The sequence below is a fragment of the Equus quagga genome, chromosome 4 (genome assembly GCF_021613505.1).
Source record: "Equus quagga isolate Etosha38 chromosome 4, UCLA_HA_Equagga_1.0, whole genome shotgun sequence".
In the NCBI taxonomy this organism is placed as follows: domain Eukaryota; kingdom Metazoa; phylum Chordata; class Mammalia; order Perissodactyla; family Equidae; genus Equus; species Equus quagga.
This window is the reverse complement of record NC_060270.1, coordinates 131,614,214-131,641,860: the sequence shown is the minus strand read 5'-3', so window position 1 is coordinate 131,641,860 and position 27,647 is coordinate 131,614,214. Positions and strand designations below refer to the sequence as shown.

The following is a 27,647-nucleotide window of genomic DNA, read 5'->3' as shown; positions in this document are numbered from 1 at the left end:
CTCGCTCCCCCGCAACCCGCGCGGCGCCCCGGCCTCGGCAGGCGGCGGAGGCTGGCGCCGGGCCCCGCACGCGGGGAGGAGGCTGCCGGCTGGCCAGCCCGCGGCAGCCCGGAGCGCACACGAGGAGCCGCGGCGCCCACGCGCAGCCCACCACGCGCTCCGCTCCGACTCGCCGCCGCCGCCGCCGCCTGCAGCAGCGCGGGCAGCGCAGCGCCCGGAGCCGGGAAGGACCGAGCCCCGACTCCCGGTACTTGTCTCCCTTTCCACCCCCCCGCCGTCCCGGGACTCGCAGGCTCCGCCGCGCACGGGGCCGGTTCTGGGGGAGGGAATGTAAACAAATCGGGGTTTTATAGTTACCTCACACTCGAGTGCCGTGTGCATCTCCTCTCCGCTCGGTACCAAACCCCGGCTGCACCAAATCGTGTATTCACCAAAGCCGGCTGCGCTAACTGCGTCGCGGAGGCCCGCACGTCAGACACCACACTACGCTAGCGGCGTACAAGGCCCTCTCAGGTCCCTGCGCAGCCGCACCCCGTCCGCCTATGGGTGCTACGCTCTGGGCGTATAGCACCACCCAGCCATTCACTTCGGATAACGTAACTTGCGTAGGGGAACTGCACCACTCACGGGTTTCACACAGGCAGTCGGGGTAATAGGAAATTCGAGTCTACGCAAATTGCGGAGCTCCAAGGCTCGGCGCTAGTTTTGTTCCAAGAAAGGACGCCGCGGGGGAGTTGGGCGGCTTCTAACGCATGCGTGCAGCTCCCTTTACCCGGTCGCCTTCCCTCCCGGCTTTGCTAGTCAGTTGCTGCGGCCCTGGGAAGGCGGGTGAGTAATGGAAGGTCTTTTGCTTTAGCCAGGTTTCAAATTGGTAAGTCAGGATGTTTATATGTACACGAGTTAAACTCTCTACGTTAACTTAACCCCTCGGCTTTGTTAAAGTAAACCTTCAGACTCATAGAGCAAAAAGGGAACTGATATTTATTTAGGGCTAAGTGCGAGGTCTTTTGCATAGTCTCTCACACCCCCCCCCCCCCATCCGCCCTCCCGCCCCGGCCGCATTTATTCTAAGGCGGCCCCATTTATTCTAAAGCGCGATTCCTGTGAGCCTTCCAAGCCTAAAAGAAAAAGTTGAGTCCAAAAAGCATGTCACGCGTTTAGAGGAATTCTTGAGGCTTTTGGAAACTTTCCAAGGTTTTCCAGCACCTCCTACTGCTTCATTCATTGATTATTCCTTAACACCCAACAGCCAAAACTCCCAATCCAGCCAAGGGATTCCATGGACTCCTGCCTACGTCGCGCTTATTCTTGTTCCCATTCCTTTACAGCATACCTGCCGCCTAAATTGTCTCCTCCCCTCTTACGAAGCAATTCACAACCCATACTTTTTGTACAGGGTGGCTCTGGACACCTCTTTGCTTCATTACTCTGCTTCCTGGCACTCACTTAATGTCCATGTTGTGGCTCATCTGTACTGTCGGGTGGGCCTGTTTCTGTGTCCCCCCAGAATCTACTTAATAGGGTGTGTTGTGGGGGTGGGTGCCTTATTGATATCTAGCAGCGTGCATAAAACTAGGATCAATAGTAATAGCAAACTTTGCTGTGTGTCAGATACTTCCTAAGTGCTTTACATATATATTAATATCATCCTCACACAGTGATGTAGGCCTTATTATCCTACCCCAGGAAACTGAGGCATAGGAAGTTAAGTAACTTGCCTTAGATCACAGAACACGTAGGGAGGAGAGTTGGGATCCAAACCCAGTTGGTATGGTTACATATTCCCCCTGTTCTGCATATTTACCTTCATGAAGGAAGTTGTTTTGCTTTTGGTTTTTTTGTTGTTGTTGTTTTTGGTGAGGAAGATTGTCCCTGAGCTAACATCTGTGTCAGTCTTCTTCTATTTTGTATGTGGGATGCTGCCACAACATGGCTCGATGAGTGGTGTGTAGGTCCAGGCCAGGGATCCAAACTGGCAAACCCCAGGGTGCCTTAGGGGAGCTGAAGAACTTAGCTGCTAATGCCATTGGCTAGCTCCTTGCGTTTGTTTTTTATTTCTGCAAGAATATATTTTAGGTGCTTAGTGAATGCCAGGATACCAAGCTTTTCATATCCCTTTTTTTGTTGTTTGGAAGAGCCAATCCGCTGACCTCACTCCTGCTGTTTCCATAGCTGCTCTTAGGCAAAGGGAGAAGTCCTGAGGTGTAGAAGAAAGAGGTGAAGCCTGAGTCCTAGCTTCAAGGCTCACCATTGTCACTAACTGTGGGAGACAGTGACCATGGTCCTCTGATTCATGGATGAGTTAAGTGAATTAGTCTAAACTTATTCTAAGGTCCTTAGATTTCATAAAATCAGAACTAAAGTACCTTAGATTTCATAAAATGAATATAGTACATCTTTTGAATCCAATGCATAAAAAGCTGCCAAATTACCCTCATATTTTAAGGCTTATAATTATTTTATTGAACACATTATTACTAGCACCTCTAAAATACATGCAGTACCTTTCTTCGAAATATCAATAAGATATAGTACATACATTCCTTATATTTTAGGGCACCCACACCCACACTGCTTTTTAGTTTTGATCCAATATTGAAATACTTCCATACACATTGGTCAATAGTTGCAGCTCTGAGTCAAAATCCCCCATAATTCCCACCCGTGTACCAGCCCCTTCTCTCAGGATTCCCCAAACCTCCCACATTTCAAGAACTAAAGGGTTAATACTTGGTTAAGAAGGAAACCTGCAGGACCCAACCCATATCAAGGACTTCCATTCTAATTGGTTAGTGCCTATGCTTTACTAATTGTTATGTATTTTAAATATCATCCCTGCATAAAACTATAGCGTAAGGTACTTGAAAATAAACCATATCTCCTACCACTTTGATACGCTCACCCAAACATTCATATATGATCAAGTATATGCACACTGACTACAGCAGGACTGAAAGCAAAATGACTAGGTAGGGCAAATGATTGAGCTGCAAACAAGTCTACTACTTTTCCTATTGGGAAAAGGAATCTTAGAAAATGACTTGCAGCCTTACTCAAAATCACCTGCTGAGTTAAACAATGGAGAGTGCGGCAAAAATATTGCTATAACGTATGTTTAATATACAAGGAACGTGTCGAGGTAAGGAATTTCTAATAGGTTAGAATCATAGAACCATGTGAAAGGGTCAGACTTTTTTTCTAGCCACCTCATTTGATTCATAAAGAAGCTCAACTGAACTATAAAAACAGTATAGGTGATTTGCAATACCTGGAGGGAAGAAAGAGTATTGAATTGTGTGTAAATGGTTTACCTTTCATTTGTTTTGCTTACTCACACTGTTCCAGTCTCGATTTTATTTCACATATCTAAACTTTAAACATGACCAATCTACCTTTGTGAGGCATGATATAATAAATCCAATGGCCCTTTCTGCCCCTCAGAGGATTAGAAAAGAACCAGCTACATTTAATAAAGGAAATAAGAACCACACTTCATACCTCAATTTTTGGTTCTGACTAAAGGAAGTCCGTGTCGTAAACTTAGTTTTCCCTCTAGTGGAGGGGAAAATGTCATCATCCACAATAAAGTTAAGAACCTTTAGTTAGGGGGCTGGCCCCGGCCGAGTGGTTAAGTTCGCGCACTCTGCTTCAGCAGCCTGGGTTTCTCCAGTTGGGATCCTGGGAGCGGACCTAGCACCACTCATCAGGCCGTGCTGAGGTGGCATCCCACACAGCACAACCAGAAGGACCTACAACTAGAATCTACAACCATGTACTCGGGGGCTTTGGGGAGAAAAAGAGAGAGGAAAAAAAAAAAGAAGATTGGCAACAGATGTTAGCTCAGGTGCCAATCTTTAAAGAAAAAAAAGAAACTTTAATTAAATTTATAAAGAACATGACGGGTTCTAAGAAATCAGACCTTTCAAACTCAGTTGTTCTTTCTGTGAATCAAGATTAGTAATAATCAAAGATAAAGTTCCTTAAATTCATGTTCAGTTTAAACTTTGATTTTTACATAGCCAAAAAAGTTTAGTTCAGACAAGGTTCTACCTAGAGACAAGAGTACAAGGAAGACTAAATTGCATTGATATATAACCCTGAGGTGGGAAGTAAAATTAACAACCGTCTCTTCACTTTTAGAGACTGTTTTTCAGCCTGGAAACTGAGGCCCCAGCCCCAGATCTGAGGCGAGAGAAATGTAAAAAGTACATCGCATTCCTGTTCTTTGAGGCCTGTGGCACTGTGTGACATCTAACTTGTCAAGCTCATGGTCAGGATGGGAAGTAGGGCCTACGGGGCAGTGTTTTTCTGCTCCCTTGAGAAATTATGGCTCCACTATCTAAAGACTTGCCATTCCTAAAATTAAGATAAACAGGCCTTGAGAGCTTGCATGGAAGTTCTCATGAGAGGATCACAGCTGCCCTTGCACCCCTTTCTAAAGAGCAGGACTCATGTAAGTAGGATGGTCATCCTCTTCCACAGAGCCCACCACTTTGAGGAGGGTACGCAAAGGCAGGGAGAGATGATCCCTCCTACCCTGCTGAGAGACAAATTGGACTGATGTGCCTGTCAAGTGAGATCATTGTGCGTTGGTAGGCTGATGCAATAAAATGGGCTTCAGGCTGTCTGCAAAAACAAAAATAGATTGGAGAAATGAAACAAAACAATTCAAGCAACTCCTCGACCATGATGGAAAAATTAACTTCTGTATGATTTGCCTGGATGATGCTAACATTAGACTAGCCAGACCCCTTAGTTTCAATTCATCACGATACAAACAAAGGCCTTTAGCATTAGACATCCCCACTGGAAGAAAGACAGGAATGGAGAAGCTTAAAGCCTCTGACTTGCCATGGCAAGTCGTTTTGAAAATAAGAATGAGATCTAGCCTAGGGGAAAGAGGAGGCCCACTCAGAAGAATGAACAGAGCAAGAAGCTAAGAGCTAGAGCCAGGATGGCAGGCAGACCACACATTTGCCCACGTGATGGTCCCCTGAAGGCTTCCCACCCCAAACCTACTCGACTGTGCTCGATCCCTGGAATTCCACATCTGGAACTTCATTCCTGGGCCTTCAAAACCAAAGGGACCTTGACCTTGGGGGAACTTACTACCATTTTATTATTTATACTCCTGTGAGTATATTTTTTCAGGTCTTTTCTGAAGAGGAAGCTTTAAATAGGGAGCGTGATTATCTAGATTCCTAGTGGTAGTGTGGTAAAAGGGACAGAAGGAAAATTAGACAAATTGTCAACTTCTTAATCTTGCTTCCAGCCAGCCTTGTTCACTCACAGAATACTAAGATGAAGAAAAACAGTAGGTTTGGTGAGCAGCCACTTGTACCAACGATGGGGCCTAGATGCCAACAGGCAGCCATTTTGGATCTCTTGGACTCTGGAGGCAAAGCAGAAATCAGCTTTACAAACCTTAGCTCCTAGTCCAAAGGAATTTTAAAAAGTAACATACATATCCACATGAATATTCTAAATTTGAAGAGTATTTGTGGATGGTTACACTTCAATTTAAGGAAAATTATCAACATGGAAATGAATTTGTAATAAGTTACCATGTAAATATTTTTAAAAACAGGCTCATTAGTTTAACTGGTTAAAATTAATAAGCTCATTTTTAAAATTCATTTTAAAATGTCATCATATGAGAGCAAATTTCAAATCTTGCCTAGGGCTTCCAAGCTAATTAATAATGAGACCATTTCACAACTGACATTTATGAAAGCAATCAAGTATCTCTTTTAAAATCAAGACACACTTGGTTTATCTTAACAAATATTGCTTACCTTTATTTATTAAAAATTTGACAGCAAGAATGCTGCAAAATTCTAAATATTAGGGAAGGCAATAAGTGAATTGTCAAAACATGAGTAATTTGCAGAGATTTCCGAATTTGTTTCTATGTAAAGCTCAAATCATATTTTATTTTTACTAAAATAAGCCACTTTTGTGTTCTTCATAAAATCCCATAAACGACCTCTTCTTACCAGCACACATCTTTAGAGAAGTTTTAGAAACTTCCTGATGTGTTGTGAGCAACAATTCTGACAGTGCCCAACAGTTGGCAACCTACTACACCTGATGATCTCATCTACAGCATCCGATGATTTCTCTAAGCAGTTATGTTCAGACTTTCTTCCTACCCTAAACACATGAAGGTGTATGGTTCAAAATGTGCCAGGTACCATTTCAAGTGCTTTATATATGATAACTCATTTTATTCCTATGACAGCCCTGGAAGGTAGATGATATTTTGCCCATTTCGCAGATGAAGAAAACTGAGGTGGTTATATAGCATGTGGCAGAGCCAGGACCCCAGTCCAGGCAGTCTGGCTCTGGAGGCTATGCTCTTACCCCTTATATGACACCTTGCCTTTACATCAAGACTATGTGCAGGTCCCGATTTTTGTAAGGACATCTATGTTACTTTCTCTGCAAAAGTTGGTAGTTTAAAAAAATCAGTAGAACCATAAACTGGTGTCTTCCCAGTCTGCAAGTGTTTCAGGTCAATGGAAATTTTAAATGAAATAAAGAATAGAATAAAACATTTCAAGATACTTCTAACACAAACAGTTTTTCTTTTCTGCTTTATCTTTCAGCTTGACTAGCTTGAATCAATTCCAAGGAGATGTTTATTCCAGTCTCTTAAATTAGAATGTTAATTATCCAATCTGGTTACACACTTAGTTGAAAGCTTTCCGCTCTTTATGGTGATTTGATATAGTTGTTCAGATATTTATGCCAGTAACGTTGTATTAAAAGTTAGGCAGAATCAGGTGTATGTTAATGACGTTGATCATAGTCATGTAAATATGAACTACTAATGTGCTAATCAATGAAGAATTGGTCAGGTGCAGACAAATATATCCCAGCAGATTTAAAGTGAAATTCATTTAGGGAATTAAAGGTACACTTCAACGTTAGATTTATGTAAATCTGCATCCGCTGCAAGTCTACCTTGGAAAAAAGAAACAAATAAAAGCGTTGAGGGATGGAAGTGTCTTCAAGCAATAGTTTGTGTTCCTTTTATGTGCAAGCCACTATGTGAAGTAGCTGGGATATGAGTGTGAACAAATATGATTCTTGCCCTTAAGTAGCTTATAGTCCAGTTGGCGAAGTAGTTAAAGAGGCAATTACAATACAGAGTGGCAAGTGCTCTTAGAGATAGGTATGGGTTGCTATGACAGCAAAGGCCAAAAACGGCCAAAAGGACATGACATCCCGGGTCTGACTTAAAGAATGAGTAAGAGAGCGCCAGATAAAGAGCAGGGGGCAGATCAACTGAAGCAGAGAAATGAAGTGAGTGAAAGCGTGATTCTCAGCTGGGGGAAGTGAAACACATGGTGTCGGTGTGTGTTTTTGGCATGGGGGATTGGGAGAAAGACAGGACTGGTAAGCAGGGCCTTTGTGTGCCATGTCTAAGAGTCCAAATGCTACCCTGAGGGCAGTAAGAGCTGCTGAAGGATTTTAAGCAGCAAGTGGCATGAACACAGGAAGTGGACAATAGCATTAGTTAGGTGAGCAGAATAATGGTCCCCCCAAAGAAGTCTACGTGCTAATCCCTGGAACCGGAGAATATGTTAGTTTATGTGGCAAAGGAATTGAAATTGGGGGTGGAATTTGGTTGCTAATTAGCTGACTTTGGGATAAGGAGATTATCCTGAATTAGCCAGGTGGGCTCAATTTAATCACAAGGGTCCCTAAAAGTGGAAGGAGACAGAAAAGAGTGAGAGGGAGAGGTGACTGTGGAAGAATGGTCAAAGAGATGCAATGTTACTGGAGACAGAAAGCCACAAATTGAATGTGGGCAGCTTCTAGAAGCTGGAAAAGACAAGGAAATGGGTCCCTCCCTAGAGCCTCCAGAAGGAACACAGCCCTGCAGAGAGATGCCTTGGTTTTAGCCCAGTGAGACCTGTGTCAGACAGACCTCTGACCTACGAACTGTAAGATAGTGAATTTGTCCTGTTTTAAGCTGCCAAGTTTGAGGTAATGTGTTATAGCAGCAATAGAAAACTAATACAATTAGGAAGCTGTTATAGCAATAATCGTATGAGAAGTCATCATGGATAAAGAGAAACGGTTGGATTTGAGAAGTGTCAAGGAGATAGAATCAAACTGGATCCCCAGCTCTATTTACCAACTGTGACCTTGAAAGACCCTTCTTAACCTCATGATTCAGCTTCGTTGTCAATACCTATAGAATGGGCATTACTTTGCGAAGTTCTGTTTGTTTTAATTTCTATTTTGATCAAGGGAATACATTGACATTAGCTTTAAAATTCAAATAGAAATACATGCTACAATGTGAATGAATCTGGAAAACGTTATGCTAAGTGAAATGTCAGACAAAAATATTTTATGATTCTACTGATATGAGACACCTAAAATCAGCAAATTCATAGAGACAGAAATTACTAGAATGGAGGTTACCAGGGCCTTGGGGGATGGGAGGTTGAGAAAGAGAGAGAATGGGGAGTTGATGTTTAAAGGGTACAGAGTTTCTACTTGGATGAAAAAAACTTGGAAAGCGATGATGGGTGCACAGCACTGTGAATGTACTTAATGCCATTTAATTATACAATTAAAAATGGTTAAATGTAAATTTTATGTTATGTATATTTTATCACAATAAAAGATACAATGATTAAATTCATTCAATTATCTGATGTCTTAGTAGCGGGAAAAAAAGTGAAATTTATACATTATACATGGATTCAGCTTCATCTACTGATAAATATGTCAATAAAACCTCTGCTTGAGTATTATACCTTAAAAAATGGCTAAAATGGTACATTTTGTTACATATATTTAACTACATTAAAAAAAATTAAAATAGAATAAAATCAGCAGTCTATCACCGGGATCTCCCTTCCCAGAACAAAACCCTCAATTATTTTAGCATTTCTCCAGGGATTTATATTTTAGAATACTATGCTTGTCCTCTATTTCATCAGTCTCAAGTGTCTGCTACTGACTTCAGTAAAGATCAGGCTTTAACTCTCTTAAATACACACATTCATGGGGGCTGGCCCCGTGGCTGAGTGGTTAAGTTTGCGCGCTACGCTGCAGGCGGCCCAGTGCTTCGTTGGTTCGAATCCTGGGCGCGGACATGGCACTGCTCATCAAACCACGCTGAGGCAGCGTCCCACATGCCACAACTAGAAGGACCCACAACGAAGAATACACAACTATGTACCGGGGGGCTTTGGGGAGAAAAAGGAAAAATAAAATCTTGAAAGAAAAAAAAAAAATACACACATTCATAATCTGAGAAATCGAGGAGTCTGCTCCTTACATAGATTTCCAAATATCCTTTTGCTTCCAGGCATGCCCTTCACCTCCTTGCAGAAGGGCCCCGTGCTTTCAATTCTTGAGTGTTTCTGGGGTGCTGGAGCACCAATGGGCCTCCCTCTCCCCGCTATTCCCATTTCCAGGGACTAAGCTCCCAGAGGAAATAGTTCACCATTCCCTTTCTGTCTTCCAAAAAATGGTTTGTTACTCTTGCCCATTATCTTGTCTGTATTTATAGATATATCTTTGTTACTTCTTAATACCCTTTTTGTGAGTTTTAGTGAAGGAGCAAAACTAAGCACACATGTTCTAGCTGCCATGTTTGACCAGAAGAACCCCAGAGTCATCACTAATTTGATCAGATTACTCCCATGCACAAACTTTTTAAAGCCTCCCATTGCCCTTGGGTTAAACAATCTCACCAACACACAATATCCTACTGAATCTGCTCCCATATTATCTCTGCAGATTTCTCTCTCATTACTTTGCTCTACAATGATACTGTCCAATGTAGCAGCCACTAGCCACAGGTGGCTGTGGAGCACTTGCAATGTGGCTAGTCCAAATTAAGACTACTGTACGTCTAATTCACACACTGGATTTCTCAAACGTGGTACAAAAAAAGTGTAAACATGTCTAACTTTTCATATTGATTAAATGCTGAGATAATATTTTAAATATTTTGGGCTAAAGTGTTATTAAAATTAATTTTACTTGGTTCTTTTTACTTAATGAGACTACTGAATAATGTTTAATTACGTAAGTGGTTCACATTATACTTCTACTGGATGATGCAGGTCGAGAACTCTCTGGTCCAGCCATACTGGAAGACCTGTTACTCCCTCAAATGTTATGCTTTTCTCCTTGTCTCAAGGGCTTCCTCTCTTCTGCACATTTCCTCTTCCTTCATCTGATCACCTCCTACTTGTCCTTCAGAATTCAGTTTAGATATCACTGTAAGAAGCTTCCCCACCCCTTTCTCTTCCCAGACCAATTCTGGATTAGCTCTACCTCTTACATGCTCACAAATATAGCACATAGCTTGCAGGGTACTGTACTTGTGGTTTACTTGTCTACCCACAATCTATGTCTCCTATACTCACCAATTGCTTAGTAGCAGGACTGTGACTTGTTCAATGTAGTATCTTCAGCATCTAGCACATTACTTGGTACAAAGTAGATATGGAGTAAATACTAGTGTAATGGCTGCTGGAAATGACTTCCCTGGACCCAATACATGAAACATGGCTGATACTAGTATATGTGGAAGGAGTTATGAATTAATTTGTTCCTTCATCTTTGACCTGTCCACACCTATCAAATGACACCTCCAACCCTCACTTGCTTCTTTTGCCCCCTGTAAAATTTTAAAAATTCAGCAGTTAATTTGAATGAGGAAATGTTCAGAGAACAAAATGAACCCAACCTTTGTCTTCTAAATATTTTTAACTTGCTTTACTGCTAGAATATATTCACTGTGAGAAAAATTACCTATTCCTTGGAAAACATTTTTATAGCATTTCTAAAGATCAAGTCTTTGCAGGAATTAAAATGAGACCTAAAATCAAGTCATTTTCTCTATAATCTTGCACTGCTCGCAGTCACAGAGAAGTTTTGAGTACATCAAAAATTCTGGCACACTCACATTATAATTAACGTTTACCACATTACTCTCTGTTAAAAGAAAAAATTAGTGTACTCCAATTATAAAAGCAGTAAGAACAGACAGTAACTATTTTCTCAGTCTCAGATATAAATTTAAAGTAGCATCCTCAGTGTTCATCCAATTAGATTACTCTGGGCTGGTTTTTTTTTATTGCTTTGAGGATTTTCATGGCACAGCCAAAACTTTGATTTGTGTTTTTATGAGATTAAAATGTCTAAAGGACTTATAAAGACAGATAATATGCCTCACCTTGATTTGAGTCACTGCTTAACTGTTTTTCTGCTTCACCACTTATTTACTGCTCAACACACTGTTATGCCTGTGTTCCCCACTCTAGTGAAATGGCTCACTCAAAAGTCATTATTGAAAGGCAGTATGTGAAAGAGACACAGGAGCCACTGAAAGAGCTCCCAAAGGCCAAAGCTGGACACTTTGAGCAACAAAATTAATAGCTTTGGGTTACAGCCCAAAGTATACAATAAATATCCAGGAGTCCATACTGATATAAATAAATGATTAAGTAAATTTAAAAGCGGGGCAGAAAGAACAAATATCCCATGCAGGGATATTCTAAGTAATTTATGTAGATATTCCCTCTTCAACTCCCCACCTTAAGTGTGGGCTACACACAGTGACTTCCTTTCAAAGAGTACAGTATGGGAAGGGGAACAAGAAGAGTGACTTTACAATAGGGACACCTGACAAACATTAACTCAGCCAGGTGGTCAAGGTCAACATCAACAGTGATAAATCATGTTGATAAATATGTACCTTTGATATAATATGATTACAATGGCACTTTACCTCTGTGGTCCTCCTCCCTAACACCCATAATCCTAGGCTAATCGTGAGAAAAACGTGAGGACCATTCTACAAAATAACTGACCAGTTCTCCTCAAACTGTCAAGGTCATCAAAAACAAAGAAAATTTGAGAAACTGTCACAACCAAGAGAAACCTAAGAAGATACTACAACTAAATGTAATGTGATAACCTGGATGGAATTCTGGAACAGAAAAAGGACATTAGGTTAAAACTAAGGAAATCTGAAAAAAAAGAAAAGGACTTTAGTTAATAATCTATGAATATTGGTTCATGAATTGTAACAAATATATCAAAGCAATGTAAGTATTAATAGGTGAAACTTGATGTTAGGTATATAGGAACTTTCTGTGCTATCTACAGTTTTTCTGCATATCTAAAACTGTTCTAAAAATAGTTTATTTTTTTGTCATCATTGATTGCTTGTTTGCCAAATCTTGTTGCCTTTTGACAATCTTCATCCTGCACTGTAGAATGATCTTTTCCTTGTGAAAACTCTCTTTCTTTAGCATCTTCAGTCATGCTTTTCCTCTGTTCCCTTCCTGCCTAATACTCTCTTCTGGTCTCCAATACTGAATGATTCCTCCTCTTCCCGTCCTTTAAGTGATATGTCCTAAGTTTCCACCTTTGACTGCTTTGTCTTATTACTTTATATTATCTCTCAGGGGGACCGAAATCTCACAAATTCCTACATCTTCAACTATGAACTTTATGTTGAACACTCCAAAATCTGTATTCTAAGCCCAATCTCTCTTTTAAAGGTCAGACCATATTTCCAACCGCCTAGTAGACTTATCTACCTACAGACTTTCAGAAGTATTAAACTCAGTACACTCAAAGGAGAAACCCTCATTTTAAACCATAATCTTGTGGTTTCTATTGTGTCCTCACTCATGGTTAAGAGCATCATAACTTCCCCAGCCATCCAACAGGATCCTTGTATATAGCCATGAGTGTTTCCTTGACCACTATTATCCTCTCTGATCTCATACAAATATTGTTTGATTCTATTTCTATCTGCTCCCTTTCCTGTCACTGCTTTTCCTGAATAATTACCAATCCATCAACAAAACAGCCTTGGCTGACCTATGGAGCCTGAGGTGAGCCCAGGTATAGCTGAGACCTCCAGTCCTGATATGAGACAGTGATATGGGAAGTCGTTGTTTTGTGTTCCCTGGGAAAGAAACAAATATCCCCAGCTTGGGTCAAAGAACATCATTGCTTTTGGGAGCCAGACCAGAAACTCAGGTTGACCTCCAATGGGCATGAAAGGCAGTTAACTGCCTCTGTCCACTCCCTACTTGCAGCTTTTGAAGAAAGCTTTCCCCTCGAATTGGACAGCCCAGGAGTATCTGCAGTATGAAGTCCTTGTCACTGAGATCTGAAAACTCTTTGCTAACATTTCCCAAAGACAGGTCACAGTTTGCTGATTGCCACATGCCACTGGAAAAATTCTCCTTCAGCTTGACTGTGGCAGATCATTCCTGTCTAATCAAGCCATTAACTACGTTCCTCCCCTCATTTTCCTGTTTAGTAGAATCCTGATTTTCTTGCAAAAACATAAAATCATGTACACAGGGGAGACTGAAGCTAAGCCCCAAGTGGTAAATTTTTGATTAGTCTAAACCAGATAGTTCTCAAACTTTTCGGTTTCAAGATCCTTTTACACTCTTAAAACTATTGAGGACTGCAAAGTACATTTGTTTATGTGAGTCATATCTATCAATATTTACCATTTTAGAAACCAAAAATAAAAATTTTAAGTATATTAATTCACTTAAAAAATAATAAACGAATTACATATTATTATACATAATAATACTTCTTTGGAAAAATAACTATTTTTCAAAATAAGAAAAAATTTTTGAGAAGTCTGCCTTAATAGAAGATGTGGACTGTTGTATCTGCTTCTGCATTCAATCTTTTGTTTTGGTCGAAATATAGTAAGAAAATCCAGCCTCATACAAATAAGTAGTTGAAAAAAGAATAAGGATTTTAGGAGGGGGCCCTATGGCCGAGTGGTTAAGTTCACATGCTCCGCTTCCACCTCCCAGGGTTTTGCCGGTTTAAATCCTGAGCGTGGACATAGCACCGTTCATCAGGCCATGCTGAGGCAGCACCCCACATGCCACAACTAGAAGGACCTACAACTAAAAATATACAACTATGTACTGGGGGCTTTGGGGAGAAAAAGGAAAAGTAGAATCTTAAAAAAAAAAGAATAGGTGTTTTAACAGCCTCTTTGGATAATTTTGGATATTCTCTTTGATACTACACTAAAACTCAAAAAGTGGTAGTTCCTCGAAGGTTAATTACCATGTGGAATCTGAAAACAGATCAATGAAATTTTATATTCAGTCACCCTTAAATTTACTTTTAGTCTATTTTGGTCTTTGAATGGATCTAACATGCATAAGTCATTGAGAAAATATTGGTTCGCTGAGTTATGGGATCTTTCAAAGGCTGACACATTTCATCATACCACATCAAAAAATCACTTTTGTTAATATCACCACCAATATCATCAGAAAAATATTTAAGTGCTGGAAAGCTGCCAGGCTCAGAGTGGTGGATACAAGTTATCTGGCATTCTAATTTCCACCTGAAAGCTTTAATTTTATCATTTGCAACAAATACTGTCAGTTGTTTTCCTTGAAGTGACAGGCTCAATTTGTTCATTTTCAAGGAAATGTCTGCAAAATACCGAAGTCTGAATAACCATATTTTGTTTGTCAGTCTTTCAAGTTAAAAGAAAAAATTGTTCCATGAAAAAAGTGGCCATCTCAGCTGACAACTCAACCACCCACTAGTAGACCGAGATAGCGAGAGCACTCAGCATGCACCGGGAGACAATGCAGACGACAATAGACTTCATATGAAGGCCGGGCAGGTAAGAATACAATGACTACGAGTACGTTTTGGCGCCACAGCCTTTGTCTGTGCTAAACAACTGGAAGTGTTACCCACCACTACTGCTTTTGCACCATAAGTGGGGTGAAAAAGCAAATAACATCTAAGCCTTATTAGGAGAAATGATTTTAACCTTGTGAACTCAGAAAGGATCCCTATCAGGGCCTCCATGTGCCGTGCACCACTGCCAAGCTAAGCCAATGTGATATTCCATTTCGTTTTAACAATTAATTCTGGAATAAGTATGTGACATAATTCTGGCCAATAAGCCAAAAAGCCCTCTGGGAAAGGTTTCTTCCTTCTAACAAGATATGTAGAAGCAGAAATTTCCCTTTTCTGCCTCGAGACTTTGTCATCTACATGCGAAGCCTAGAAATAACCTGCCCAAGTGGACAAACACCACACTGAATTAGGGAAAGTGGAAAGATAGAAAACATCTGGGCAAAATGATGTCATTGCTAAATCACTGAATTATTCAACTCTGGAAATGCCCTATCGCTAGAATTCTTGTTATGTGAGATGATAATTTTCCTTACTGTTGAAATGACTTTTACATGGGTTTTCTGTTCCTTAAAGTTGAAAGCATCTTTACTCATACATAATCTTACACTTTCGGTCAATCCGTCACTATTCAAAAGACTCCAAGAGCCTGATCACCAGAGTTTGATACATTCCAAACTCCCTGAAATGAGCAAGCAAAAGAAAACGATTACAAGCCATTTAACAGTAGCTGGAAGGAGGCGTACCAAGTTGAACAACTGGAACAGGTGGCTTATATGGATGCAAATCTAATAAAAGAGATAATATTAAATTTTAATAAAAATATGAGAACCCTTAAGGGGATTAGAATATAACACCAAAAATTCAGAGACTTAAAAACATTATCCCTGAATTATAGAGTAATCAGGATCAGAAAGTAACCAGATGTTCAGAGGCAAAACCCTTGGAATATATCCAAGTATCAAGAAATCAAAACACAGATTATATACTGGACCAATAGGAAAGTATTCACTGCTCTGTGTTAACACAACCAACATTCTACCACTAAAGTTGGAAATGTGGTCATGAGTAAGAGAAGTAAAAACTGTTTATTTGTGAATTGTCAGGTTACAGTAAAGAGTTCTTTTCAAAATAAAATAGGCCTATCTTTTAATACTTGAATGTGGGTTTGAAGATTTCTAATTCAACTTTTTTTTTTAATGTTTGATTATCACACTGTGAGATTCAGAAGGGGAAATATTTTTAAATCAGAGAAATAAAAAAGAAACAAACTCGTCTTGTAGATAGAAAAAAATATTTTTTATTTTCTCCTGTCCACCTCCCCTCTGTGTGTCAATGTAAAAGCAGAAATGGTTCGCAGATATTTGTGCGTTGCAAGATCAGAGTTCCTGCCTCTGCAAGGAAATCTAGTCCACTGGATAAAGAATGGCTTTGGAAAACAACAGTCTCTCTCTGCAAAAGTCAACATCCTCTAATGTATAATAATTCTATAAATAACATAAAAAATGTTTTAAGATCAAACATTAAATACCATTCAATTATTAACATATTTTAACTCAGACCAGCTCTAGAGTGAGTAGATGTTACCACATGAAGATCTATTATTTTAGTTTTCAAAACAGAGAAGCACTATCTTTTGATCACCAGATGAAAGGACCACATTCTCAGGTAGAAATGAGTCTAAATTCTAAAAGGATTGGATGAAACCATGAATCTTAAGTCATGGTTGCAGATTAAGTACTACAATTATTTAAAAAGAAAAAGACAGAATGAGAGCTGGGGACCTTTCTTCATATTTGACATTACCACTCAAATTCAACTTCACCGAAAAAGCTTTGATAAGAACAAGCCATTGAACTTCTTTGGGCATAGCTTACCTCACATCAAAAGCTTGAGGAAATTCCTCTTGTCTAATATCAAAACAAATATGGATAATACAATCTCTCAAATCCTTGGACAAAGAGCTTAAGCAATCAAGATTGTTACCCAAATTAAGAGTCATAGCCATTGAATGATGGAGCAGCTTCAGAACTGTGCTTTATAAAGATAATTAGTGGTCTTATAAACAGCAGTAATTGCGCATTTACTGAAGTTTTCCATCCCATGCCATAAATATTATCCAGTTGTTTTGTCCTTTATAGTTTATAAACATTGATCGGTATATCCATAGAATTTTGCATTGCTTTCTACTTTAGAATGTAGTAAAATTCATCTTGTGATAACATCAGTACTTTTCCCACATCCCTATTGCAAATGGACGTAGATGTTATATACTGGTAAATATTCTTAATCACAAATTGAGATTGCTTTCAAAGGCTATTTTTCTTTCAAAAATAACTCCAAATCAAAGACCCAGAAAGGATTAATCTATTTCCATTCAATAATAAGTCTTTTGAACCATACTGAAGCACTAACAGAAAACAAGGTATCAGGTAACAACAAGGTAAGTAAATTATGGTTAAATAAATTAAATTACAATTCATCTAAAAATTTAGTCTTGTTTTTTTAAAAAAATAAGTTCTTTAAATTTTGAAGTAATACTATACTGTGTTTTGAGGGTATTGTTAAAAACGTTTTTTTAAAGAAGCTATGTACCACTTTAGGCTAAGATATGTTTGGTGTTTAATTGGAGATTGAATTTTTTAAATCGGAGATTCAATTTGACATTTTAAACATAGATATCCAGTGAAATAACTATTTCAATTCTTTCAGCAATAGTGTGGATTATTTCTTCTCCAAATTGTCCCTTTCAGTTGGGTGTCATAGGGGAAAATTAATTTCAAGATATTGTTAGCCTTGTTAGCCATCAGAAAAGAAATTTTGCCAAGTCGTTTGTATAATATAACCGAAAGCACTTGCCATGACGTACTCTGCAAAATATTAAGTGAAGGAGACTCTTCCACAAGTCTGGGACTGACATGCTCAGTCTGTGGCTCCAGAGCTATGGCTGGATTCAGACAATGGATGTTGAATTTGATCCAAACTCACTGGTGCTATTGCAGTGACCCAAGCACAAGATGCTCGTGTAGAAGCAGTGTCAAGAGCAGTAACAGATTTGAGGTCTATTTTGGAGGTAGAATTGATGAGCCTTGGCTATAGCCTGGCTAAGAGTGTGTGTGTGGGAGGGGGGGAGTGGGGAGGTGGTCAAGGACAACTCTTGGATTTCTGGTATCAATAACTATACAGATGGAGGTATTTTTACCAAAAGGGAGAAGACTGGAAGAGGGGCAGATTTGCAGGTGGGGGTGGGGGATGAAGACTTCATAGTTTGAGCTGTTTTAAGTCTGAGATGCCTACGAGACATCTCAGTGGAGATGTCAAGTAGGTAATGGAATATCCAGGTCAAGCTCCAAAGAGAAGTGTGAGTCAGATCATAAATTTTGGAGTTGTCAGTGTTTCGATGATATTTGAAACCACAGGACTGAGTAAGATTGCTCAAGAATAATTGGATAGAATGTACAGAAGGCCCAGGACCTCTGCCTGGAAAATTTGAGGGATTGTCCTACCCTATTTTTACTAGACCAACTTCTCATGTATTTAGGTGTTTGCTTAATTTTCGCTTTTTTCAAAAGACTTTTTCTGACCCCTTAGTCTAAATTAGGCACCACCCCCGTATGTCCTTATCCTGTTTCTTCAATGTGCTTATCACAATTTGCAATAAATTATTTGTGATTATTTATTTTGTATTTGTCTCTCCACTAGAATGTATGTTTCATGAGGGCAGGGGCCATTTGCTTCAATTTCATCCCCAGTGCCTAGCACGGTGCCTGGCACATAGGAAATACTCAGTAAACATTGAGTAATGAATTAAAGTGGATGTGGCTATTGATTGAATGTTAGATGAGCCTACTGAGGTGATAACCCAATTTAGCAACTGTTAAAATATAAATGTATATATAATAATTCAAGATATTAACCAATTATCATTTATCTTGAACTTTCCTAAGGGACAAATAGATTAAATAGCAACGGATTCCAAGCATTTTAGTTTACTATTTCACTCTTTATGGAGGGTCTGCAATATGTGAATATTTATGGAGAACTTTATTTCTTCAAAGTACAAACAATTCATCAACTCTACAAGTGTTCTATCATGAACTCCTAGAGTTCGGAGCCAGTTTGTTTCCGTGATAACTTTAGGAAACAAGGTTCACATGACATTGATTTTGCTGACACTTTGCTGATCTTACTCAAAGTGCCCACCTTTGTAAATGTTCCTTGTACCAGAAGTTCATTTTTAAAGTTTGTTTTAATAGGTCTAACTCACAGGAGATTTCTTCCACAAGGGACTTAATAAATAAACTGTATACAGAGCAGACTCTATCGAAAGTGTGAAGTCTGGAAAATTTGATATTGACCACAATCTGCTCCCGTCTTTGACATTACATTCCTGCCTACGGTAACCAGTGGTTTTTCTTGCTGCCCCTCAGTCTTTAGGGAGTCTTGATGCAACATCTGACCATTCAGTATACTATTAACTTACGTACATTTTCCTTCTCTCAAATTTGCCTCTCTTGTTTCCAATTCCTTCCTGGTCTTATTTCCTTTTATACAGGAAAATATCTGGCTGTGGATTATAAAAAAATGTTCTAAGAATCATAGAACGTTGGAATTGATAAGCCCTTAGAAAAGTCTCTCTTCCTCCCTTCTCATCTACTCAGGTACATTGTCTTCTGTTTTTTGTAAATTTGGGTAATATAATTGCCTTTAGGGTGTGTTGCTAATGGTGGGAAGCTGGTACTGCTCAAATCACGTCACCAGCCCTCTGGGACACAGAATGATGTCAACTGCCACTTGTTTAAATCAGTGTCTTCACAGTTTACTCCATTTTAAAATGGAAGAATGGACAATTACTGAAGTTGTAGCTTATGAATCATTGTGGTAGGTATGAGTCATCAAGGGATGTTTTTGTTTTGTTTTGAGGAAGATTAGCCCTGAGCTAACATCTGCTGCCAATCCTCCTCTTTTTTGCCCAGGAAGACTGGCCCTGAGCTAACATCCGTGCCCATCTTCCTCTACTTTATGTGGGATGCCTACCACAGCATGGCTTGCCAAGCAGTGCCATGTCCGCACCTGGGATCTGAACCAGCAAACCCTGGGCCGCCAAAGTGGAATGTGTGAACTTAACCGCTGTACCACCGGGCTGGCCCCTGTTTTGTTTTGTTTTAATGCAGATTTCTAGGCCTACTGTTTCAAAATGTTTTGAGAGGGGAATCAGGAATAAATTATCAAGTCATTATAGCAAATTGGAATTAACACATATTCCTGGTTAAAAACTCCTGATTTAGATCACTTCTTAGATAATAGTGAACCCTTAATTTAATACAGAAAAGTAATACTTTAGAATCCAATTTTAAAGCAATCTTTGAGCTGTTGAGAATTTACTGATGCATCGTCATGAATTTATTTTCCAATAAACATAGATTAATGCTTTGAGATAAAAACAGCCAAGGGACATAGGAAGACATTCATGTGCAAGGAGAGAAATTGTGTCTCCAGGCTACAACGATTTATCAATTTTCCTGCCACTAAAACTTGCCAGCCAGTTTGTGAGCCTGAGATAAAGATGAGTAACTCTATATAGAAAAATCTTCTCTTTCGGGAAAGTTTACTCAGGGAAATTATTACTCATTGGTGATCTTTTCCTGGACATCCTCTTTACCCTTATCTGCACTTTGTATAGTTACTCAGCAAGTGACCCTGTCTAATTACTGTCTGCTCTGCAATAAGAATCTCCAAAATCTCCCCTAAAACCTAGAAGTGGTTTGGTTTTTAAAAGGAAGCTCTTCCGGGATCTATACAATGAAAACTACAAGACTTTCTTGAAAGAAATTGACGATGACATAAAGAGATGGAAAGACATTCCATGCACATGGATTGGAAGAATAAACATAGTTAAACTGTCCATACTACCTAAAGCAATCTACAGATTCAATGCTATCCCAATCAGAATCCCAAGAACATTCTTCACAGAAATTGAACAAACAATCCTAAAATTCGTATGGGGCAACAAAAGACCACGAATTGCTAAAGCAATCCTGAGCAAGAAAAACAAAGCCGGCGGAATCACAATCCCCGATTTCAAAACATACTACAAAGCTACGGTGATCAAAACAGCATGGTACTGGTACAAAAACAGGTCCACAGATCAATGGAACAGAATTGAAAGCCCAGAGATAAAACCACACATCTATGGACAGCTAATCTTCAACAAAGGAGCAGAGGGCCTACAATGGAGAAAAGAAAGTCTCTTCAACAAATGGTGCTGGGAAAACTGGACAGCCACATGCAAAAGATTGAAAATCGACCATTCTTTTTCACCACACACCAAAATAAACTCAAAATGGATCAAAGACCTAAAGATTAGGCCTGAGACAATAAGTCTTTTGGAAGAGAATATAGGCAGTACACTCTTTGACATCAGTTTCAAAAGAATCTTTTCGGACACTATAACTCCTCAGTTGAGGGAAACAATAGAAAGAATAAACAAATGGGACTTCATCAGACTAAAGAGCTTCTTCAAGGCAAGGGAAAACAGGATTGAAACAAAAAAACAGCTCACTAATTGGGAAAAAATATTTACAAGCCACTTATCCGACAAAGGGTTAATCTCCATAATATACAAAGAACTCACACTGCTTAACAACAAAAAAACAAACAACCCGATCAAAAAAATGGGCAGAGGACATGAACAGACATTTCTCAAAAGAAGATATGAATATGGCCAATAGACACATGAAAAGATGTTCATCATCGCTAATCATCAGGGAAATGCAAATCAAAACTACACTAAGATATCACCTTACACCCATTAGATTGGCAAAAACATCCAAAACCAAGAGCGACAAATGTTGGAGAGGTTGTGGAGAAAAAGGATCCCTCATACACTGTTGGTGGGAATGCAAACTGGTACAGCCACTATGGAAAACAGTATGGAGATTTCTCAGAAAGTTAAAAATAGAAATACCCTATGACCCAGCCAGCCCATTACTGGGTATCTATCCTAAGAACCTGAAATCAGAAATCTCAAAAGTCCGTTGCACCCCTATGTTCATCGCAGCATTATTTACAATAGCCAAGACGTGGAACCAACCTACATGCCCAGAAACTGATGATTGGATAAAGAAGATGTGGTATATATACACAATGGAATACTACTCAGCCATAAAAAAAGACAAAATTGGCCCATTCGCAGCAACGTGGATGGACCTCGAGGGTATTATGTTAAGTGAAATAAGCCAGTCAGAGAAAGACGAACTCTATATGACTCCACTCATAGGTGGAAGTTAGTATATTGATAAGGAGATCTGATCAGTGGTTACCAGGGAAAAGGGGGGTTGGGGGGAGGGCACAAAGGGGGAAGTGGTGTACCCACAACATGACTAACAAAAATGTACAACTGAAATCTCACAAGGTTGTAATCTATCATAACCTTAATAAAAATTAAAAAAAAAGGAAGCTCTTCCGCTTGCATTTCCACAGAATTATAGAAGGCTTGTTTGAGTTTTTTTTTTAAGGAAATTATATGGATAAGTAATCCATATTTGGTGGCCATGATAAAAAGTACTTGTATTATTTTCTCTTTTATATGTCAAATTACAATTTTATTACTCTCTGATCTCAGAGCTTCAGGAACAAAGCTACCAAGAGAGAAGAGGTAAATTGGAAAGTAGTCTTACTGTACTGTACAGTCAGACCGTCAAGACAGAATCGATTCATTGCAGTCAGCTTCCACCATCCAAATCTGAGTAAGGCTTTCTTATCCCAAGGGGAGTCTGACAAATTTTAGGGTTTCTGATCATACAACTGCTATCTCCAGGGAGAAAGTAAAGCGTACAGAACAGAAGAAAATATGAGAAGCTTTCCGTCTCAGATAAGGAAGGTGAGGAGAGGATCTCATTTAGAACTTTTAGAGGCCTGGAGCTCTGCAAAGATTGTGACTCCTCGTATACCGTTTAAATAAAGCCAGTACCAAGCTATAAATGACAAAATGCCAAACTTACATGCATATTTACGTTAAGAGCTTTTCTCCAGATTTTTTCGCTTATAAAAATTTGGGTAAGTTTATCATTGCCGAGCTTTATTCAGTTTTGGGTATCCCTGATTTACTGGTGTCCGTGGAGCAATCAAGGATGGGCAGAAACCTTAGCTTAGACATGCATTCTCCTTGCTCATCTCTCATCCCAACGCCTTGCACACCATGGGTACTTCATAAGTGGACTGGGGATGGGGCTGTATTAGTGGCAAAGAAGCACTACCTGATGTCACTGACTGATCACAATAAGCTGTCAACAACGTTTGAAATCTTTAATGCCTTACTGGACAAAGCTTGGGACTATTCTCAAGTGTATGTCATCAGCACCATTTGAAACTGCCTTTTCAAAGTTTGCTAACTTACGAGTACAACATTCACACTTCCCTCCTCCTGAGTAGGCAGTTACCACATCTCGTATCTGTGATACCTGGAAACAACAGGCCTTCTTTTACATATGCATAAACTGACGGGGTCCCCAGATGGTGACTGGTGAATGGTCTCCCTCCTTTATTTTCTTCCTGACTATAAATTTTCAGGAAATGACAACTTTTTTATTTTAGATTGGGAAAAATTAGACCAAGGACTCACAATCTGTATATCTAAGAGGGTGTGTGTGTGTGTGTATGGTTTTTTTTGTTTGTTTGTTTGAATTTTGCTTCTTTTAAGAAATGACTAAAACATCATTACTTTGATGGAATCCTTCTGCAGTGTTACAAGTATATTCACTATGTTTTAGGCTCTTTCATTTTCAAAGGATAAAAAAGCAAGTTGCTGAGAAAGAAGACAATATAAATAAAAGTAGATAATATATTGTATTCATTTTGCCCCATTTAAAATTTGAAAATAAGTCATTTTATAAAGCCAAAAGAGTTTTCTTTTCTGGGCCAAATTTCTGTTTGAAAGCTAAAGCATGCAATTAACGGGTTGCCTTAAACTTTAGTTAGATAGAACCAAAAGAAAAATGACTCTCCTTAAGAATGTGTAGAGTATCGGTTATTGCTTCACAGGAAATATTTAGTTTACTATGGCCTCTCTTGTTTAAGAAATGTATACTGAGCCCTAAAAGATACATTTACTTGGGGCTGGCCCCGTGGCCGAGTGGTTAAGTTCGCGCGCTCCGCTGCAGGCGGCCCAGTGTTTCGTCGGTTCGAATCCTGGGCGCGGACACGGCACTGCTCGTCAGACCACGCTGAGGCAGCGTCCCACATGCCACAACTAGAGGAACCCACAACGGAGAATACACAACTATGTACCGGGGGGTTTTGGGGAGAAAAAGGAAAAAATAAAATCTTTAAAAAAAAAAAAAAAGATACATTTACTTCTAGTACAAGAATCTATCATTAACAAACAATAAATTGTATAATACTGAGCAAGGTTGGAGTGGCGGGGGCTGGGGGAGTCTATATTCTTATAAAAACTTGTAAGGTCACTAAGGCAATTCTAAAGGAACCCTAAGCAGAAGTATTAATATATAACTTACACTTAGGGGGAAAAAAATCATATTATTGACAGAACAGTACGCTCAAATCAATCATGTCATGAAAACATATGCCTTTGTTTAATTTGGCAGAACAGCCCTGAATACAATGGACGTTTCTGTTAAATGGATCTCAAATTCTATTTTAAAGTGACATCATTCACTTTCATACTAAACTTTCACCTTTACTTTTCTCATATCTCTATCAGTCATGTTTTCTGGGCTTAGCTGACTGAGTCTATGTAATCATTGCTTAGTGACATTATCTCTGGGATCTCTAGCTATTGTCCTTTGTGCTCATTCCTCAAGCCCAGACAACAATGACATCCAAACTTTCTTTTCATTTTTGATTGCAAGTCACTTTGTCACATTCACCACAATTTCTCTTTCAAACGCTTGAATTCTCTTTAAATCCGTCCTTAAAAAATTACCCTGGGCCGGCCTGGTGGCGCAGTAGTTAAGTTCGCACGTTCCGCTTCGGCAGCCTGGGGTTCACCAGTTCAGATCCCGGATGCGGAAATGGCACCGCTTGGCAATCCATGCTGTGGTAGGTGTCCCACATGTAAAGTAGAAGATGGGCACAGATGTTAGCTCAGGGCCAGTCTTCCTCAGCAAAAAGAGGAGGATTGGCAGCAGATGTTAGCTCAGGGCTAATCTTCCTCAAAAAAAAAAAACATTACCTTCACCTGTGCCTGGGAAGCATGGCTTACTACTACCAGTTTCGTGTTGTCATCTAACTGCCTCAAACTGAAATGTTCACTTTACTAAGTCTACTTAACCAGAAACACTTCTGGGAATATTAAAGGGAATATTCTAAAACACTCATTTTCTAAAAAAGTGCAATAATGGGGCGCAATGGTAAGAAGCAATGTGATATACTGAGAGAGGACAGATTTGGAACCAGATGCATGTGAGTTTGAATCCTGGCACCACTATTTTCTAAGTAGGGGAAATTATTTCATTATCTAGGCCTTGTTTTTTCTTCTGCAAAATATTCCTTACATTACAGGGGTCTATGAAGATTTATTGAGGTAATGTTTATAAAGCATCTGGCATATTTTCCTATGCATTGTTAAGTTGCATTTATTATGATTATAGGTAATTGTTCTATCAAAACACAATTAATTTTGTGATGCTCTGGATCCCTCCCCCCAGCCCTTATCTGTACCGTTCTCAAAGAATCTTCAGAGTCATCCAAGTCTGCCTGTTACGTACAGTTACAAAACTCCACCCGTTAGATAACATCTGTCTTTCCAAGCCAAACTCTGTTCCAGTGCTGGGTCACTTCATACTTTAACTACCTCAGCTTTATCCGACTAGCCTACACGTCTCTGAATTGGTGAAAATTTTACCAGTAAAATGATCTTTTCCAGTCGTGCTGGCCCTGCAACTTTTCTCTTTAATCCTACCTTCTGCTATTACCACATCCTCTGTCTGGAGAATTGGATCAAGTGATACGGGAATGCTTCAAAGCATTTGGAAACAATAAGAACAGGAGGAGTACTACTCCCTGTCCTACAGGAAGCTTCTAAATTGGCATGGTTGACTTCTATGAAGATATAAACAGCCCTTTGCCCCTCTGCTGAGTTCAGTACCAAGAAAGCTAACTCCATCAAACGCTATCTTCAAAGAAATCAAAGAACTCAAAACCCATACAGCAATTTCCAATTCTAAATATGCCCTTAAAAAACAGTGAGCTAATTTCTAAACATGTGTTCTTGTAGTAGAGTTCTTTCCAAGTATTTTGCATTATTAAACATCTAAAAATTCGTGGTATTTCTACATGTATTACATAAACAGACTACCTAAATGATGTATATTCTAATTTGCCTATCTGAACAATTGAAATAAGTCACTGTCTTATTAAAATAAGTCTCCAATAAGCACCATCATTGAACATCATGCTGTCACACTCACCAGTGGCAGTCAGACAGCAGATAGTCAAAAGGAAATGAATAAGCCCGATGAACAATTATATCTTGAATGATTTTGATACAAATTAAAACTACAGACAATCCATATTCTATTTGAAAATATTAAATCCAGCTTCTTGAACTCTCTACTTGTTTTTGTAGCAGGGACTCTCCAGTCGCCTGCACTGAGCTCTGAGATACCAGACTCAGGCAGCGATTTGGGAGGAAACAGGAGGAAGTGGGGACTGTGGCAAGAGGCAAGTTTTCAAGAAGGTGGGTTTTAGAGTGAGCAGCTAGTTGCTCAGTACCTGATACAGAGCAACACTCAATCAACTTTGGATACGTTCCTTTCTTCTGTTTTATTCACCCCATGTCCTTGGCACCTAAAACAATGTCTTACGTGTATTGTTCAAAAATAGTTACTGAACAAATGAATGGCTTTTGAAGGGGCACTGATGGTGGGGATGACCTTCTAGCGTAGAGATCTTATGACAGCAACTCAAGTTGCACAAGATTTGTGGTGGACTTTTGCTGGCAGGGCTCAGAAAGTGCATCCCTAAGTACAGAGTGCTTGCTAAATCGAGGATTTCATACGTAGCTCTCCACGCTTTAAAGATTCACACGCAGAAGATTCACAACCTCAGACAACTTGAACCCCCAAATTTAACTCTAGCATTTAACCTTCCTCTCAGGAAGTTTTGCCCCATATCTCATGCCTATCAATTTACAGTTTAATCCGCTCTTCTCTTGCTCTGAACTTTGGGGAAATAGTTATTTCTATAATACCTTCATCTATTGTGAAGGGGGTTACCATTTATTCTTCTTTTCTCCAGGCTAACTCAGGTACACTTGCGTGCCTCAGCTATTATTTCTAACCCTGTAATTATCTTCTTGCTCTTTGAATGTTCTCCAGCATTTTCATGTCTCAAGGCCTGGAGCCCAAGCTTTGATATAATATGCTGAGACTGGCTGGTGCAGCCTAACACTGAATTATTACCCTAAGGTCACCTCAAGCTTCCTATTCCAGTTTATGAAGACTTGTGTCAGCTTTTGTTGTTGTTTTTATTATCACATGCTCCACTTGCCAGTTCATCTTTTCCCATGGTTTCTGAGGCAGTCATCTTTTATACTGGGAATTCATAGATCTAACTGGTTATTCTTCCAGCTTCCGTATATGTAATTTCTTTCCTCAAGTAATTATCTTGTGTGAGTCAACACTAAATCTTCTCTTTATTCCTAAACACATCATAGTTTTAGCCTGGTGCTAGGCAAATGCAAACAATCCAAATATAGTATTAATATCTAAAATCCAAAGCTAAACTCATTCTCCTTATTATTATCTCTCCATTCCCAAATTTGTTCCTCTCCTAAGGTCTCTGTCTGGGCCACAGTACTACTCTATGCCCTACTTTAAGGGATCGATCATTTTTTATTCTGTCTTGTCTCTCACTACCGATAGATAAATGTTTTCCAAGTCCCACCGAGTTTACCCCTTGCATATGGCCTATCCTCTCTCTTTTACTCT

At 39.4% G+C, this 27,647-nt stretch overlaps 1 protein-coding gene and 1 long non-coding RNA gene across 4 annotated transcripts in view; one reads left to right on the top strand and one right to left on the bottom strand.

Annotated features, from left to right (window-relative positions):
• Window positions 1-27,647, bottom strand: part of LOC124237922 (zinc transporter ZIP10-like) — a 123,725-nt gene that overhangs the window by 59,758 nt on the left and 36,320 nt on the right. The window contains exon 1 of one of the 2 annotated variants that reach the window (XM_046658052.1): window positions 358-468. The exons of the other annotated variant lie outside the window; for it this stretch is intronic. The gene's annotated coding sequence lies outside the window, so the exon portion shown is untranslated. Of the gene's footprint in view, window positions 1-357; window positions 469-27,647 lie in introns of those variants that run through there. 2 annotated transcript variants of the gene reach the window in all.
• LOC124237923 (uncharacterized) overlaps window positions 739-27,647 on the top strand; it is a 63,911-nt gene continuing 37,002 nt past the window's right edge. For both annotated transcript variants that reach the window (XR_006888179.1, XR_006888180.1), the window contains exons 1-3: window positions 739-828; window positions 14,524-14,677; window positions 19,253-19,358. This is a non-coding gene — a long non-coding RNA (uncharacterized LOC124237923). The remainder of the gene's footprint in view (window positions 829-14,523; window positions 14,678-19,252; window positions 19,359-27,647) is intronic.